A 14,348-nucleotide genomic window follows, 5' to 3' on the forward strand; every position below is an offset into this window, starting at 1 on the left:
AGGTATTATCTAATTGTTTGGTATGGCTATTTTCTCTTCTGTCCACCTCCACTCCTTTGTATTGATGACTTCTGCAATGTCCTTCTCATAGTCTAGAGTACTTTCAGAACTCTCAAATCTTTAGCAGGGAGTAGTTTTAGCACTTATTTTACATCTCTATTATTTCACCTGAAAGATAAAAACTTAGTATTGGTCCATAAACTTAGATTATTTCAAGAAATATTTTTTGACAACCACTAATGTCACATTAGTCCCAGACTGGATACAAAACATACAAAGATAATTAGCAAAACGACCCCTGCCTTTGAAAAACTTGCATTATGGGTACATTACTAGTATCCTTTCCAACTTCCACTTCACCCTCCTGTTTGAAGAAGTTGAAAAGATAAAATTGACATTTCTCAGACTCCTTTCCCACTTGAGTTCTAGGTTCAAATAAGGTCTGCCTAAGAGATATACTTAAACAAAAATGTACAAGTAAATGAAGGTTACCTTCCTGCATTTGCAGGTCACTTGTGAGGTGTGATGACATGTATGTGACATTCATACTCCCCTTGTGGTCTTCATGGTGTGAGAGTCAGTGCTGACAGCAGCAATAGCAGTGTCTAATCCTCGGTACATTCTAGTTAGAATAAACCAGGCTTATTAGTAACAAATGATGGGGGGGGTTGTGGTTCAGTTTAAGAGCACTCCTCTAGCACTTGCAAGGCCCTGGGTTCAATTCTCAGCACAACATAAAAATAAATAAATATATAAAATAAAGGTACTGTGTTTAATTATAATTACAAATTCAAAATAAATTTAAAAATAAAAAAAGATTCCCCTAATCTCAGTGGCCTAATGCAGTAAAAGTTTCTTTCTTACACCAAAATGTTTACTGCAGATGTGGTCTGTTGCTCTCCATGTTCTTAGAATCTAGGATGCTTCAACTTTGTACCTACTATGTTACTTCAGGGTCACTTCCATGACTTTAGTGGCATGGAAAAGACAGTCTAGAGAGTGCTCACAAGTTTGTGATGGTGTCATTCTGGAAGTGACACATTACTTCCTCTCAGATATAATTGGCTAGAATTAGTCACATGGTCCTAAATACATGTGGACCTAGAAATGTAAGCTTCCATATTTGGAAGTAAAGGAGTCACACAAAAGGAAGCAAGAATGTGAAGAGAGAGCCTACAGAATGGGGCGAAAATATTTATTACCTGGACCTCAGATAGAGCAGTAGTCTCCAGGACATGTAAAGAACTCAAAAAACTTAACACCAGCTGGATGTGGTGCTGCATACCTATAATCCCAGCAGCTTGGGAGGCTGAGACAGGAGAATTGTGAGTTCAAAGCCAGCCTCAGAAACTGTGAGGTACATAGCAACTCAGTGAGACCCTGCCTCTAAATAAAAAAAACAAAATAGGGATGGGTATGAGGCTCAGTGGTCAAGTTCCCTGAGTTCAATCCCAGTACCCCCCACAGAAAAAAACTTAACACCCAAAACCAAATAAATAACCCAATCAATAAATGGGCAAAGAAATTGAATGTACACATCACAGAAGAAATACAATTGGTTAATAAATATATGAAAAAATGTTCAACATCTCTATCAATTAGAGAAATGCAAATTAAAAGTATACTGAGATTTCAACTCACTCCAGGCAGAATGCCAATTATCAAGAATACAAATAACAGTAAATGTGGTGAAAATGTGGGGGAAAAGGTACACTCATACATTGCTGATGGGAGTGCAAATTGGTGCAAGTACTAAGGAAAGCAATAAGGGATTCCTCAGAAAACTTGGAATGAAACCACCATTTTATCCAGTTATCCCACTCCTTGGCACATTCCCAAGAGACTTAAAATCAGCATACTATAGTGACAACAGCCACATCAATGTTTATAACAGCTCAATTGACAATAGCTAAACTATGGAACCAAACTACATGCTTTTCAAAAGATGAATGGATAAAGAAAATGTGGTATACATAATAATGGGCTCAGCCATAAAGAAGAATGAAATTATGGCATTTGCCAGTAAATGCATGGAAGTGTAGACAATCATGCTAAGAGAAACAAGTCAATCTCCCAAAATCAAAGGCCGAGTGTTCTGATATGCAGATGCTAACACAAAATAAGGAGGGGGGTGAAGGGAAAAAAAGAGAAGTTCATTGGATTAGACAGAGGGGAATGAAGGGAAGGGAGGGAAAATGAGAATAGGAAAGACAGTAGAATGAATCAGATATCATTTTCCTATGTTCATATATGAATATACAACCAGTGTAACACCACATCATATACAACCACAAGAATGGGAAGTTATATTCCATGCATGTATGATACGTCAAAATACACTATACTGTCATGTATAGCTAAAAAGAATAAATAATTTTTTTAAAAAAAGGAAGTGAAATAGGACAAGACTAGTAATGTTCATCTTAACTGATGTAACTTTGGACTCACTAGTCTGGGAATTTCTACTCCTCCATCCCTTCCAAGGACCTCAGAAGCACTAAAATGCCAGATGAAATTCCTTTGTGTTTTGAAATATCCAGAGTGGTTGTGGATTCCTACAGTAAATCCTGGATGAATCAGGTTTGTGCTGGTAGATTTATATCATTTTACTACTATCTGTCCTTGTCATCTGTGCCTCCTAAGGCTATCCTGTCTGAACTGCATATTCCAGGCTCCTTTACCTTCTGGCTTTGGTTGGGGCAGATCATGGGAGACTCCAGCAGGAGATGAGAAAACAGGAGTTGAGACAGATCAGATATTTATCTCTGCGTCCTTTCAACTCCCCACAAAACTGTGAGTTCTTGATCCTGCCCCCAATTCTGTAGGGTCCTTTCATTAAACTTCCCCCATCTAAACGTTTTGAATATGATGTATGTTTCGACCCTGACCCATAGTAGGTGTTTAATAAGCAAAGTTTTTTGACTAAAAGACTAAAAAGGAGTAACAGACCATCTCTCATCTTCCAGTTTTACTACAGCTGGAGGTCTTTCTAAGATGCCCTTCTTCTGCCTTAAAACATCAGTGGCTCCCATCTCTACCCATCACCACAGCCCCACTGTAAACTGCAGCCAGACAGAAGTAATTTCAGTTCCCTCTGAAATGTGTTCTCTTCCTCTGAGCCTCTGCACATGCAGAGTAGGCTGGAAACTGCTCCCCACCCTGACTCTCATCAAAAAGTCACTTACCCTCAGAAGCTTCCCTGAGATGGTAGAATACTCTCCCTTTGCAGTCTTTATGTACCATTATACAGGGAGTGTATTCACTGTTACTTTGTACTAGGACTGCCTACATACCCATGTCCTCCAAGACTGTGAGATCTAGAACAAGGAATGAGTCCTAGGACAGGAAATGAGTCTTTCCCTCTCTCTTTGTGTCTCTGTCTCTTTCTGTCTCTCATTGATCTGTTGATATTCTGTTTTCTTCCATTCGTTTGTAAGCCCCTGTGTGTCTTATTCATTTGTATCTAGATCCCAGCATAATAGCCTGGCACACAGTAGCTCTTAGTAACTACAAATGTTGAATGGTTAAAACTCTCTCTTGGCTTCCAGATCATCTCTCTTTCTTGATTTTCCTCTTTCTCTGGCTCTTTGTGCTTGACAGCCTTCACAATCGACTCCTCCTCTGTCTACCCATTAATTATTCTTCAGAGCAACTCATTCTTATCTGCCTTTTGGACTTCAGCCATCAGTAAATACCACAATCCCCAAAAGCATATTTTCAATCTTAACCTTTCACATGATCTAAGGCTGGCCCTCTCTCCCTGCAAGCAGTTCAGATAAAGTCTCATTATTTCTCTATTCCCAACCTGTCCTCCTCCTGCTTCCAGTACTCAGTTCACCCAGTTGTCCAAGTGAGAAACTTCAAAGTCCCCCAACTCTTCCCACTGTTTTTTCCCCCTCTGTCCTGCTGGGCAACAAGTTTTACCCATTCTCACATTTTATACTCTGTTTCTGGGTCTTTATTTTTCCTATTTCTTTTACCAAGAACACTTTCCCCTCACTTTATCTCAAATCTTTTACATTATTTGAAATTCAGAAAAGTGGTCAATTTCAATTCATTGCTTCTTCCTTCAACTTCTACCTAAATGAATTCTGTTTGTCTGCTTGTGGAATTTGTTTGTTTGTTTTTGCAGTTCAGGAGTTTGTACCCAGGACCTTGCACACATGCTAGTTAAGCACTCTACCACCGAGCTATAGATCCCCCACACTTGTAAAAATTTTGAGGCAGGGTTTTGGTTTCTCAGACTGGGCTGCCACTTGTGATCCTCCTGCCTCAGCCTCAGGGCCATTGGGCTTGATGGGTAGCTGAGCCAAGTAGACTTCTAGGCACCTAGCTTGATGCCATGTCTTTTAATGTTGGATCTAAATAGGTCTGCATCAGTAAAGGGTAAAATTCTTAGTTTTTTCTTTTTTTTTTTTAATCATTGGGACTAGCTTGTGATTGACATTTTATGCAATTAAACTATTTTATATGAATGAATGAATAAATGAATTAACTGGGAAAGAGAATCTTTTCAATTACACCCTTTTAGAGGTTACTGCAAGAGAGTCCTTGAGATTGAAGGATAAAAATCCCAGCTGAAAAACCTGAACTTTATGTAACCAAGTGAACAGACACTTTAACAAGATATTGCATGTGCTTATACAGGACAGGTAATTGCTATGCAAGTAACAAGATTTTTTTTTTTTTAAGCTTACCCTGCAGACTTTGATTTTAAGCATTTTCAGTTCCTAGTATGGGCAAATTTTAAAAGGGAAGGTGTGATTTTAACTCCTTCTATGCTCTTTTTTACCCTGGGTGACAGGCATTAGATAAAAGAAAAAAAAAAAAGCCTGTATCAGTACAGGGCTGGGCACTTGGTAGGCCCTCAACACATTTTAATCCCTTTCCTTTTTCCTCTTCTTTATTTCATATTTGAAGGTTCGAGAATATTGAGTATTTAAAAGAAGTTTTAGTTTTTGGATTTCAATTTGACTAAAACAACGTCATATTCTGACATCCCCTATCAACTCTGAAACCCAAGGGAAAGAAATAGCTGGAAGGGCAGGGGGAGAAAAGAGGTGGTGCAAAAACTGAAACCAAAGGTGCCCAGAAAGCTATAGAAAGAAGCTTTTTTGGCTGCTGCTGTTGTTGTTGTTTTTAACCCAAGAGAGGCATGATGGTGCTAACTGCCATTGAGGTTTAGTTTCCCCGAGGGTTCAGCCCGCCTTGAATCTCCCCATCCTCCCTGTGCCTCCCGCTTCCGCCCAGTAGTGCGCTGCAGATGGCGGCCACTGGGGGCGCCCCAGCCCGAGTGGCTGAGGTGGAGACAGCGACCATACTCTGAGCTCTGCTTCTCACAGCTCTCAGAAGGATGGCGACATCGGCGAGGTGCGCACCTAAGGGCACCCTTCCTGGGCCAGCTGCAGCACAACTGCTCCTGGAGGTCAGCCAAGGTTGGTGCCGCAGTGGCGCTCGACCTGGGCTACCGCGAGAGAGAGCGGAGGCATCGCTGCCACAGCCCCTGGAGCCCCCAGCCTCGCCCCTGTGCGCAGCTGGAGGCCCCAGCCCTGGGTCTGGGTGGATCCGGGGCTTAGTGGAGCTTGCTGGCGCCTGGCTCTCACAATGTTAAAGAAGTGTAAGTTTAAGGTGGACTTTGAGCTCCAGGAGCTCTCTTCTGTGCCCTACATCAATAGGCTTCTCTTCTGCAAGATGGGGCTGCTAGACAGCAGCAGCTTCACCAGGAGTCCTCCGGGTCTCCTGTTCCTCCTGAGCTGCCAAGCCCCCTGCGCAGCCTAGGCTGGTTCATGGACAGCATCCCTTCCATTGGCCCCTTCATTCCAGCCAGGCAGCCACCCTCCTGAGCTTGCTGTCCTCCAGGGACTGGTCTGAAACCAGTCAGGAATGTATCCATCAGCACAAAGTGCTTCAGAATTGGGTTTATCTAGGCTGGCCTTGGCTTCTGCATTCCTGGCTCCAAATGGTTCCTGGTGACAGACAGCTCTTTTCTCCCAATTCTCTAGGAATGGGAGAGATGGCCAAAGGGAGAGAGGATGCTTCTTGTTTTCCTTAAGAAGCATTAAGTGCTTCTTACAAAGTGGAATTGGAGCTGTTTAAAAAAAAAAATGACCCCAGGTGCTCCAGTTCCAAGAATGTGCTCTGAACAGCCTGTGCTTGGTGTCACTCTTCTTTCTGGTGGGCTAGGAGGGATTTTGCATGCCCAGATTGAGGCTGAGGTAGGCCAGGTCAGCCTTAATTTAAGGCAAGTGTTCCTAGCAGATGAGGCAACAGTCCATGAGACTATAGATTGCACCTCCAGCTCCAAGCTAATGCTCATCGAATTACCTGTCTTGAAGTGACCACTGTGAGTCTCAATGTGGGGGACTTAGAACCAGGAGGGAAGCCCAAACTCTATGCTCATTTTGAAATGAGCCTCTCCCTGTGTGCCCTGTGCACTCTCTAGGAGAGACATTAGTAGGTCCCAGAATGCAGCCAGGTGTGGCAATGTTCCTTGAGTAATTTCAGGGTTATTCACAGATTGATAGATTTGCCCTAGGGTGTTTTTTTCTTTTCAAGAAAATAGAAAACAAAAAAAAAAGTTTATAACTGAATTTTTGAGTTCTTGAGGTCAAGGAGAAGGGTTAATAATCTTTGTTTAACCCACATTTAGTGGTCACAAACTTTATTTTTACACTAAAACTATTGTACTTTCTTTTTTATCTGTCATTTCATTAAAATTGTTAAGGAAATAATGTCAATGGATTGTGGAATTGGAGCCAGAAAATTGTCCATTGTGTCAATGTTGAAGTCTATGGGAGCCCTATAATGTCTGGTTGGATAAACCAAAGGATGTGTAAAGCACTATTGATTCTCAAAATTAATAAATAGTTCACTGAGGATAATTTTAAAAATTAAATGTTGGTAACAAATCTGAGGATATTCAGCTAATTAATTTTAGTACATAATTTTTAGCACACCTATAAGAGAATACTGAAATATTATAATATTTCAAAAAATATGTGTGTGTGTGCATGTGTATGTGTAATACCAGCTCCCAAGGTAGGGAAAAGCCTATATCAATTCTGAATGTACTGTATGTGAAAGTGACAGTCTTGTTTTGCAGCTAGGTTCTACATCTATCGATGTTCATAGCAGCACAATTCACAATTGCTAGACTGTGGAACCAACCCAGATGCCCTTCAATAGATTAATGGATAAAAAAAAAATGTGGCATTTATACACCATGGAGTATTACACAGCACTAAAAAATGACGAAATCATGGAATTTGCAGGGAAATGGATGGCACTAGAGCAGATTATGCTTAGTGAAGCTAGCCAATCCCTAAAAAACAAATACCAAATGTCTTCTTTGATATAATGAGAGCAACTAAGAACAGAGCAGGGAGGAAGACTAGGAAGAAAAGATTAACATTAAACAGAGACATGAGGTGGGAGGGAAAGGGAGAGGAAAGGGAAATTGCATGGAAATGGAGGGAGACCCTCATTTTTATACAAAATTACATATAAGAGGTTGTGAGGGGAATGGGAAAATAAACAAGGAGGGAAATGAATTACAGTAGATGGGGTATAGAGAGAAGATGGGAGGGGAGGGGAGGGGATAGTAGAGTTTAGGAAAGGTAGCAGAATACAACAGTTACTAATATGACATTATGTAAAAATGTGGATGTGTAACCGATGTGATTCTGCAGTCTGTATTTGGGGTAAAAATGGGAGTTCATAACCCACTTGAATCTAATGTATGAAATATGATATGTCAAGAGCTTTGTAATGTTTTGAACAACGAAGAAAAAAATATTCTGTTATCTAGAATTTAATTCATTTCTTTTCATCAGAACATCTTGATTGCTTCCAAGTTTGGGCAGTTATGAATAAAGAAGCTATAAACATGCATAGTTAGGGTTTTTATGGATATGTTTTCAATTCACTGGATTAAATACCAGAGAACATGACTGCTGGACCACCTGGTGAAAATGTCGTCCATGCTTTATAATGGTGAATGGTTCACTGGAGGCCAATAATTAACATTCTGCTTTGTAAACATGTAACTTAAGGTCAAAAAAGTTAAATGACTTACTCAAGTATTACACTAGAAATAAGTGATAGAGCAGGTCTAAATTTTGGGTTTTCTCCCTACTGGTCCAAGACGTTTTACTGTCTTATGTGGCTTCCTCATTACGTGACACAGAAAAAGTTTAGATTCCTTACCCAGAGGTCTAAGTCTAAAATTATCACACAGCTCAAAAAAGACTGTAATAATGTCATACCTAGAACTGGGTGGGGAAAAGGTACAAGCTAGAAAAGTATAATATTTTAAGACCTTCAAGAGTGATGAGGATATTAAAGTTTCAAATAAACCCAAGAGTTTTATTTATTTTTAAAACTTGTTAAGTCGATAGTGAGATAGCAACTTATAGGAGGGATGAAAATACTTGCAAATCCCATATCCCATAGGGTTTAATATTCAGAGTTGGGCTGGGTTTGTGGCTCAGTGGTAGGGCACTTGCCTAGCATGTGTGAGGCACTGGGTTCGATTTTCTGCACCACATAGAAAAATAAATAAAATAAAGTTATTATTTCCAATTATAACTAAAAATATTTTTAAAAAATACCCAAAGTAATGGGCTGGAGTTTTAGCTCAGCAGTAGAGTGCTTGCCTAGAATGTGTGAGGCCCTTCATCATATAAAAATAAATAAGTAAAATTAAGGTATGTGTCAAACTACAACTAAAAAATAAATATTTTTTTAAAAAAAATCCAAAGTAAATAAAGAACTCCTTGAATTCAACAACAATAAAACTTGATTAAAAAATGGTCAAAGGATTTCTCCAAAGAAGTTTCACAAATGACCAATAAGCACAAGATGTACAGCATTATTTACCATTATGAAAATCAAAACTACAATTAGGAACCACCTCACACCCATTATGATTGGCTACTATTCAAAAATAATAATAATAACAAGTGTTGACAAGGGAATGGAAAAACAGGAACCCTCTTGTGTTGTTGGTCGGGTAATGTAAAATAGTGCAGCCACTATGGAAAACAGTATGGCAGTTGCTGAGGAAACTTAATAAGCAATTCCACTTTGGGGTATAAGTCCCCAAAAGAATTGATAATAAAAACCAAACAGGTATTTGGACACCCATGCTCATAGCATTATTTGCAGTAGCCAAAGGTGTAAGCATTTTAAGTGTCCATCAAATGTTAAATGGATAAACAAAAGTTAGCATACACACATATAGCAGAATACTATTCATCCTTAAAAAGGAAGGGAATTCTGATACATCATTAATAAAATTCAAGGATAAGATGCTATGTGATCTAAGGACAAATACGGTATAATTCTACTTAACATTAGTTAATCTGACCAAGAGTAGTAAGATTCATAGAGAAGGAAAGTTAGATTGGTGATTGCCAGGGAATGAATAGTGGAATATGGAGTTGCTAAATGGAAATGGAGTTTTGGTTTTATAAGATAAAGAGTTCTGAAGATTGGGCACACAACCACATGACTGTAATTAAGCAACTGATCTGAACTGTACACTTAAAAATGGTTGTGATGGTGAGTGGTATGTGTATTCTACCATTAATTTAAAAAATGTGTAAATATTTTGACCAAGCCCCATATTTTTATAAGGCTAAGCTAATTACTTATGTGTTATTATATTCAAGTAAATACACGAGTGTTAAAAAGAATTTTCTTTAATACTCAATTTTTGATGAATCCAGTCAGTCACTCTACTAACTAATATGATTTACTAGACATATAGCTTAGGATTATACAGTGATTAATTTTTATTTGACACTTTTGGAAAGTTCCTCCATCATAGTATAACTGTTTAACTCTGAGGCATTGCCAAGTTGTTTTTCAAGAGCCTGCACTATGAAATGCTTTCTTGACAGAAAGCATCAGTGCAAGCAAGTGTGCTTCAGGTTAGCTGGGTTCTGGGGGCTCAGGGTTCTACAAAATTTAGATTTCAATCCAAGGTCATGGGAAAACATGTGATGTTCAATGCCAGACTGTGATGGTACAAGAGGGGAACATGGAAGTGCTTACAGGACACTCACTAGAATCCTCACCATGGATGGGCACTGAGGACATGAAGCTATAATGGTGCTGTGATGTGCCTGGCCTCCTGTGAAGGCAGGGAAACTGGGAAAGTGTGAAACTACTGGTGGATCTGCAAAGTGAAAATGGCTCCAAAAATCTTGGGACTGGAACCCAGGAGCATTCTACCTCTGAACTGCATCCCCAGCCCTTTTTACAAACTTTATTTTGAGACAGGGTCTTGCTAAGCTGCCCAGGTTGCCCTCAAATTTGCAATCCTCATGCCTCAGCTTCCTGAGTAGTTGGGATTATAGGAAGGTCAAGGTCAAGGTCAATTTCTGTTTTTTTTTTTTTTTTTTTTTGCTTTTTATGTTTTTGGTTCTGTTTTTTAGTACTCGGGATTGAACTCAGGTGTGCTCAACCACCAAGTCTCATGCCCAGCCTTCTTTTCTTTTGTATTTTATTTAGAGAGAGGGTCTCACTGAGTTGCTTAGCCCCTTGCTTTTGCTGAGACTGGATTTGAATTTGCAATCCTCCTGCCTCAGCCTCCCAGGCTGGTGGGATTAGAGGTATGCACCACAGCACCAGGTGGAACGTCAATTTCTTGATGTGAAATAATCAGGCAGATCTGTGGCAGGGCTGCTTAAGCCTGTGGATAGAGATCCATATGTTTAGTTTTTGTCTCCACCTATTTTTTCCTCTATTTTCTGTTACCTGTCCTTACAATACACTCAATCATGTATGTGCAGCAAGGCCTGTAAATATAGACACCACCCATTAATCAGTGGTGGATCTCTCTTGCTAAGTGAAAGAGAAACAGTCCAAAAGTACTCTAGGAGTAGAGTGGAGGTTGCCAGGGACTGGGAGTTATCTTTATTAAGGGTGAAAAGTTGCAATTTGCCAAGATGGAAATGTTCTGAAGATGGTTGTTGGTGATGGTTGTACAAATGTGAATGTACTCAATGCCATGAAACTGTAGAGTTCTAGTTAAATATTAAATTTTGTGAGTATTTTACTAATATATGTATATGTATGTATGTATATATATATATATATATATATATATATATATATATATATATGATAAGTCTGATTCAGAAAGTCAAGGTTGAATGTTTTCTCTCATAGAAGGAAGCTTGACCAAAGAAAGGGGAAAAAGTGAGGGAGGAATCCTGTGAAAATAGAAGGGAGATCAGTGGAGCAATGGATGGGGAGGGAGGAGGAATGCGAAAGGAGAGGAACAATGGATAAAAATTGACCAAATTATGCTATGTACATGTGAATGGACCACAGTGAATTTGAGTTTTATGTTTATATATAAAGAACTAAATTTTAAAATTATAAATAAATAGAAGGAAGACGATTAGAGTAGAAAGGAAATAGGAGGAGGGAGAAGGAGAGGAAAAGGGGAAGTACTGGGGACTGAAGTGGAGAAAATTTTATTCCATGATATATAATTATGTCAAAATGAGCCCCACTATTATGTGTAACTATAATATACAAATAAAATATTCAGAAGTAAAAACATATGCTGTGTTGATGAAGATTTACTACTGATATATCACTCTTTAAAATGCCTTTTTTAATTGATTTTTTATATGACAGCGGAATACATTACAATTTGTATTACAGTTACAGAGCACAGCTTTCATATCTCTTGTTGTATATAAAATATATTTACACCAATTTGTGTTTTCATACATGTACTGTGGATAATGATATGCAAACATAAGTCAAATGTTATTGAAGTCAAAATGTCTGACTTCCTGTCATCTCATTTTCCCTTTTCTGGTTGAATCCTATCACTCCTATTTCAAAACTTAGCTCACATACCACTTTTACTAAGTAGTCTTTTCTAATTTCTCAGCCAGAATTAACAGTTCCATTTTTTTCTTTGAACTTACCCTTAACCAGTAAGGGGAAAGAGCATATGCCCCAGTAAGTCCCAAAGGTATATATGCTAGAGAAATGAAAATAAAATGTTCACATAGAAACTTGCACATGAATTTCATATGGCATTATTCATAAGAGCCAAAAAATATGTAAATGACCCCAGGATCTGTCAACTGAATAAAATGTGGTGTATCCATAAAAGGGAATATTTGTCAATAAAAAGAAATGAAGTACTGATACATGCTGCACTGTAGGTGAAACCTGAAAACATCATGTTAAGAAGCCAATCAATCACAAAAGACCACATATTGTATGATTCCATTTATATGAAATATCTGGAGAGTCGTGGGGGGGCGGCAGCAAAGGAGGGGAGAGAACTGAAGAAGAAGAGGACGGGGAGCAGGAGGTGGACTTGCCATGATCCCGACCCCAGAGGACTAAGAGCAAGCAAGCAGGACCACCTGTACTAGGAGTGCTACAGGGACATGTCGGGGAGGAGAGGATCTCCAACTGTGTCCTCACCAATGCCTACCGCCTTGGCATCCTGCGGAAATGGGCAGCTCTGCAAGGCAAGACGTTTTTGGAGGTGGGCACAGGCACCGGCATTTTGAGCATATTCTGTGCCCAGGCTGGTAGTGACATTTGGCAAGAGGCCAGAGAGGCAAGGCGGCTCAATGGGCTGGAGGACCAAGTGCATGTCCTGAAGGGTCCAGTGGAGATGGTGGAGTTGCCAGAGCACGTGGATGCCATTGTAAGCGAGTGAATGGGCTATGGACTTCTGCATGAGTCCATGCTGAGGTCTGTGCTGAACCTGCAGACCCAGTGGCTGAGGGAGGTCGATATTCTCCTACTGGTTTTCACTGAGCTCTTTGTAGCCCCCATCAGCAACCAGATGCTGGAGTGGCGCCTAGGCTTTTGGAGCCAGGTGAAGCAGCACTAAGGCATGGACATGAGTTTCCTAGAGAGTTTCGCCACAAGCTACCTCATGAGCCACTCGGAGATCTTGGTGCAGGGTCCTTCCAGCCAGGATGTGTTGGCCTGGCTTCAGCACTTTGCTCAGCTCCAGCTGACCTGCGCGCCTGGAGCTGGAGTTGGAGGCAAGGTGGGTGGGCACTTCCGCTACAGCTGTTATGTCTGGGTGCCCATGCATGGTTTGGCCTTTTGGTTCCAGGTGACCTTCCCTGGAGGAGATTCAGAGAAACTCCTGGTGCTGTCCATCTCGCCTTTTCACCTGGCCACACTCTGGAAGCAGACACTCCTCTTCCTAAAGGAGACAGTACAAGTGGAGCAAGGCAGGGTCATTTCAGCAGAGATCACTGCTGCTGCCCTCCCAGGACAATCCTCTTCACCTGCACTTTCTGCTGCTCTACAAAATGGGGGACCAGGAGGAAAAGACCAGAGACGTTGCCATGGGGGACTGAGCATTGCTTTTTCTCCCAGCCACCTCCCAAGGCAGCCTGGCCTGTTTGGGAGAGGAATAGGGAGGTCAGAGGAGAAAGGGAGATTTCAGGTGCAAGTAGGGGACTATCTCTCTTTTCCCTCATGGTTCTTGGGGAGAGAGAGTGACTTCAGTCTCCATTAGAGGAGATTCTTATGGCAATTTATAAAGTGATCTCCTCAATCACGGATACAACATGCTTATTGATAGGCTTTTAAGCCTTAAAAGCATGTGGTAAAAAGCACTTGTATTTCCATTTCTTTTCTTTTATAGAGGAAAAAAAAAGATGGATAAAATGTCAGTTTATGGTGGGTCCCATGCACAAACTAAACACCTCACACCTTATCTAAGTCTGCAGGCTGGAAAAGGGTATAAGAGTTCAGTTTCACTCCGGAAGTTTCCACTATGACTTAACCTCTCCAGAGCCTTAATTTCTGTGTCTGAATTCCCTCCATTGCTAGATGCCTGAAGGCTATGGTACTTGTTCCTCATTGTTCCCTAAATGAAACTCATTACTGGTAATTAAGGGGTGGAGATGAGGAAGTAGTTTATATAGCCCAGTTCCTACTACTTTTATTGGGTGCTAAAGTTTATGAACACATGAAAATGGACTTTATATACTTATACAGCATACCTAAGAATTTCAAAATCCACATTTAGGAGAAAAAAGTCTGAAAAACTGCGAAGTAGCATGGATTTTAAAAATTCTTATTACTATTAAAAGTGAACCAAGAAAACGTCTTATTGTGTTCCATAATATTGGAGTAATTATGAAACAGGCTGATAGAGAAGGTTTATGGACCTAAACCCAGGCCTTATTCATTACCATGGGTACATTATTTAAGCTCACTAAAATAAGGAAAATACATTCCCAGCTAGAAAAGTGTAGTCAATTTAAACATGTGGAGGGATTAAATGACTTGGCCTAATTACATCTAGTGAAAGTTCCTTTCTTTTCTTTTTTAACTTT

At 40.0% G+C, this 14,348-nt stretch overlaps 1 pseudogene; it reads left to right on the forward strand.

Annotated features, from left to right (window-relative positions):
• Nucleotides 1–5,353: 5,353 nt before the first annotated feature.
• On the forward strand, nucleotides 5,354–13,361 carry LOC144249298 (protein arginine N-methyltransferase 6-like; annotated as a pseudogene).
• Nucleotides 13,362–14,348: the final 987 nt, after the last annotated feature.

This window comes from Urocitellus parryii, chromosome 11 (genome assembly GCF_045843805.1).
Source record: "Urocitellus parryii isolate mUroPar1 chromosome 11, mUroPar1.hap1, whole genome shotgun sequence".
NCBI classification, from domain to species: domain Eukaryota; kingdom Metazoa; phylum Chordata; class Mammalia; order Rodentia; family Sciuridae; genus Urocitellus; species Urocitellus parryii.